The sequence below is a fragment of the Mytilus californianus genome, unplaced genomic scaffold (genome assembly GCF_021869535.1).
Source record: "Mytilus californianus isolate M0D057914Y unplaced genomic scaffold, xbMytCali1.0.p SCAF_9, whole genome shotgun sequence".
In the NCBI taxonomy this organism is placed as follows: Eukaryota; Metazoa; Mollusca; class Bivalvia; order Mytilida; family Mytilidae; genus Mytilus; species Mytilus californianus.
Window position 1 is genome coordinate 98,821,481 of NW_026262745.1, and position 4,688 is coordinate 98,826,168.

General features: G+C 32.8%; 1 long non-coding RNA gene across 1 annotated transcript; it reads right to left on the bottom strand.

Annotated features, from left to right (window-relative positions):
* Positions 1 to 1,299: 1,299 nt before the first annotated feature.
* LOC127716678 (uncharacterized) lies at positions 1,300 to 4,282 on the bottom strand. Its single transcript, XR_007989072.1, has 4 exons — positions 4,172 to 4,282; positions 3,220 to 3,319; positions 2,313 to 2,483; positions 1,300 to 1,653 (listed from the first exon to the last, which is right to left on the bottom strand). It is a non-coding gene; the product is annotated as an uncharacterized LOC127716678 (long non-coding RNA).
* Between the last annotated feature and the right edge of the window lie 406 nt (positions 4,283 to 4,688).

The following is a 4,688-nucleotide window of genomic DNA, read 5'->3' on the forward strand; positions in this document are numbered from 1 at the left end:
TCTTGAGAAAGATAACTCTTACCCACCCAATTTGTCTTTTGGTTACACCAGTGACTTAAAAATGACACTTTCCTTTTTGTTGAAATGTTTTATTATCAAACCAACATACACTTTCCAAATCTTTAAAAAATGTTTGTATGTATCAAAATGCAATAAACAGACTAGTGATGAATCCTAATAACAAAGGATATGAATAATAGTCCTATTTCAGGCCTGAAAGGTACTATAGAAAAAATAACACTTAATTCTGGCTATATTCAAGAGTTTCAGAAAACATTAAGGATGTTTTTACAACATTTCATACTGTAAACTGTATATAGTGTATCACAAAACATTCATATCTAGCATATACAAGTGTTATTTTGATATATTTTCATGTCCTTGACTTATAAAGACCAAATAACATATATTTTCATGTTTTTTGATAATGACCCATATAGGACCATAGCATACCGTAATGGTATATGTCATTCAAATATGAAGTCTCACATTTGGAAAGAAACCACCACCCTCCTTTTTGTGTTCAACATTAACACAATTTTTTAAATCGTCATCAATATTTTTCATGTCTGGGGTGGTAAACTTTCTCCGTCATCCGAAAAAATCTTGTAGTCCATCTTCTTAACTCAGACTTTGAAAATTCGGCAATCAACCATCTCCAGATGATTATTCCGATAATACCCTTTACCACTGTAAGAAGTCATATTTTAAAAATGGGCACATAAAGGGTTTAATTTTCAAAGAATTAGAAAACATAATTCAAAAATAAGGGAATATCTTTTTACACCTTCAAAGGGCTATTATAGGTTCAATATCACCGTTGTAATGCGTTGCAGGATATTTTTTTAGAAGTGTTCCTTACAATGTTTTGATCGGCCAACAACGTCCTCAACCAATGTTTTTTCAATCGTAAATACTTGGGTATTTCGCAAAGCCGACAAAGAATGGCTGGGTAGTTCTGATTGCCAATAATGTGAAGTAATCATTATTTTAGACTACGATCAATGTGATTATTTATTGTCCTTTAGATTGTAATATCCTCTTGCTTTTACTAGAAGTAAAATGTTATCATAAAAGAACAAGCTGATTAATCATTCTACGGATTGAACCATCATTACAAAATGCTACAAAGAGTAATATTTGATATTACGTGAAACGAAACAAAAGCTGTCAGATTGACAACAAACTGTGTTTTCGAATTTTGGGAGTGAACCTGACGTCTTTACACTAAATCTGATGAATGTGCAATTGTTGATATTTAAGTCTTAAAAACATGATATATTTATTAGTTGCATTGAAGTTGAACATGCTTTTAGTAATGTATTCAACTAAATTAGGATGTTAATAATTAGTAACCACTATCAACAAATTATCATTTGCTGATCACAAGCGACGAATCATCATACGGCTTTCTTTCATTAAAAACGCATGTCTTTGGAAAAACGGAATGTAGGACCATCGCATACCGTTACGGTATTGACCATTCAAATATGAAGTCTCACATTTGGGAAGAAACCACCATCCCTCTAGTTTTGGTTCGCCATTAGCACAATTTTCAGAATTGCCATCAATGTTGTTCATGTCTGGAGTGGTAAACTTTGTCTGTTTTCCAAAAAAAATCTTGTAGACCATTTTCTGTAATCATTGACGGTGCTAAACAAAAAAGATGCGATGAAAGATTAGATATGTTGCAAGTTTATTGTTTGGACTGTGTCTCCATTTAAATGACTCCTTGCGTTTATAAACAGATGTAATAGGCGCAAAAGTATACCTTTGTGTATGCACAATGATGGGTTCTACATGCGGAGAACTATCTGCTTACCCTTCATGAGCACCTACGATCACCCTTAGCTTTTGGTGGGGTTCGTTTTGTTTAGTCTTCGGTTTTCTGTGTTGAATTTTGTGTATTGTAGTTTGTCTTTTCCTTTTTGTACCCATGGCGTTGCTAGTTTATTTTCGGCTTATGAGTTTGAATGACCCTTTGGTATCCTTCGCCTCTTTCTTATTGTTTTTGTAAAAAAAACCCAGGGTATTTAAACATTCTCGTAGTTGTATACTTTATATCTTAGTTATTTTTATTAACTATTGTTCAGACAATCTGTATAGTCATAACTTAAATGGCAGCTGTCTATACACCTTATCGCTATTTATTCAAATACGTTTTGAAATTACACGAAATAAATCAGTTGAAGCTATCCGTGAGCCATGCTTTCCCATTGCATTGTAAATACAATTTTCTAAACAAACATTTGCAACCACAATGCAACGATGTGAGGTGTTATTTCAGTTATAACTATAATAAAACTATATACCTTGATTTCCACTGAAGTTACCAATAGTTAAAATATACTTTGAATCTTCATTTCCAATTGAAAACTGTTTATATTACGCAAAAACTGTAAATTTCTTTAATTCATCATGAAGTAAATCGACCCGCAGTTCATATTGATCATTGGAGGTCAATTGATGTAAACGTTCGTTACCTGAAATTGTTAAGAGGTCTGTTTATAAACATCGTCATAAAGGGGGGAAAGGAGAACAAAAACACCAAGAACCAGAAAGAGGAAAACAAACTAATAAAAAAAGAAAAGAAAAAAGTAAAACCTTGTATTGATAAATTCATCTTGTCATAACATTGAGACATTCAACACAGAGCAAACTATGCAAAATCGAAAACAGCACACGAAATACTTGGCATCCAGTTGTTTTTTTATTATTTTTTTTTATTGGTGGAAGAATCTGTAGTACCAATTGAAAAATCAGATACCAATTCAGACACTAATCATACGCACGATTGAGGTCGCACTTATAACTACAGTGTTGATAGGTAAGTGATGAATATTTCAATGGGAACTTGGTTAACAGTGCGGAGATGTCAAATTATGTTTCTAAATCATGGTGAAGGACACGCTATAACAGTTACTGTAAATTCAGAAATTATTGGGAGGTTTTTGTTAATGCGGATAATGCGACTGAGTGAGTATCGCAATAATAAGAACTCGTATTCTTATATCTGATACATATATCTGTATGCAGATTTTCCTGACATCGCAACAATTAAACTCGCATTTTTGTCCATTTTTCAAAAATCGCAATAAAAATGCACGCAATAATTTCTGAATTTATAGTAGATATCGGTACTTGTGAATTAAACCGTCGATATATTGATACATGAACAAAAGCATTATTCAAAGGAATAATATTGATATTTATACAAACCTAGCCAATGCTCTTGTGCAACATCTCCAAATCCATTTTTGTAATCGTCCCAAAGTTTATCTCCAAAATTGACGTCTCCGTTAAAGCGTCTTTGAACAACCTTGAAGAAGAAAGTAAAATAAGTAAGTAACAATAAGCATATGCGGTATGGTTGTCTGTTAGACATCTATCAACAAGAAACCAAATGATGTAGATGTTAGCAACTAAAACATGATTTTTCAATTCATACGTGTGATATTCTTATATAGAAGTAACATCAATTTTAAAATAAAATTTTTGTCATTTCCTATATACCTTGTATGCAATCGCATGTACAGAGATGTAAATCTCTTTTATACATGAGATTACAAATATACCAAATTCTACTGCGCATCGGGTATCTACAATTACGAATTCGGCTTTGGGAAGACACAAATTATGAATAAGTTATAATAAGCTCTGAACTGGCTCTCAGTAACTGCCAGTATTCTTATTTTAGGTGCCTTGTTTCTATAATGCATATGTACATTAAAATAAACTGGTAAATTAAACTAAAATCACGTTTTAAAAAGAGATAACCACCCACCGACCCGAAATTTAGTAAGACAAAAACATTATTAGTGGGATAATTCAATGTTTCGCAAATACATCTCAGGTTAAATAATGAATGCCAGTAAAGATGTATATTAAATTGTTGTACAGATTTTATCGTTCCAATCTGTAGTTTAAATGGCGGCGATATCAAATCTAATAAGAGTACAGATTCTGCGTCTTAACAATACAAGTAATAAATTTGGTAAAAGTTCATGCTTTGCTTACAAGGATCTGACAACTCTCCGTTATACAGATTGGAACGATAACAGAAAGTAAAATGAAGGGTTGTCAGATTCCTGTTAGCGAAGCGTGGACACGTGATCTGTATTTCCATTAAATGTGGGGATATTCAAACTCAGGAAGTCTAATACAAACTAACCAGCCATCCTCCACCGTCCATTTCCATGTTACAGTATACATTGTATCCTGTCCCTCCCTCTGGATTTATCCTGTATACACCACTTGGTCCTCTTGTTAAGTCCATGCAATCTTTAATAGTTTTTGCTATAAATAGTAATGCTAACAAATAAATGCAACAGTAGTATACCGCTGTATAATAGTCATAAATCGATTTAGCAACCACCAATCCGTGTTACAAACTAAAACTAAAAAAAACACATCAGAGAAAAACAACGGAACAACAGCAACACCCTCCTGCTGTCATATTGTCCTTTTGGTTTTAGTTACACATTTCAGTTTGAAACAGTCATTTTGATCTGACCAGCCTTTACAAAATAGAACATTAAAACATCAAGTAAGAGTCCCTTTTCAGACTTATCCACTGAGGTGAATTCAATACCGTTAAGACAATATCTTGCAGTCAATTAATATCGGTTCTTTCAGTTTATATTCCGACAGTTCAGTAGTTGTTATAAGTGCAACAAAAAACCAAACGA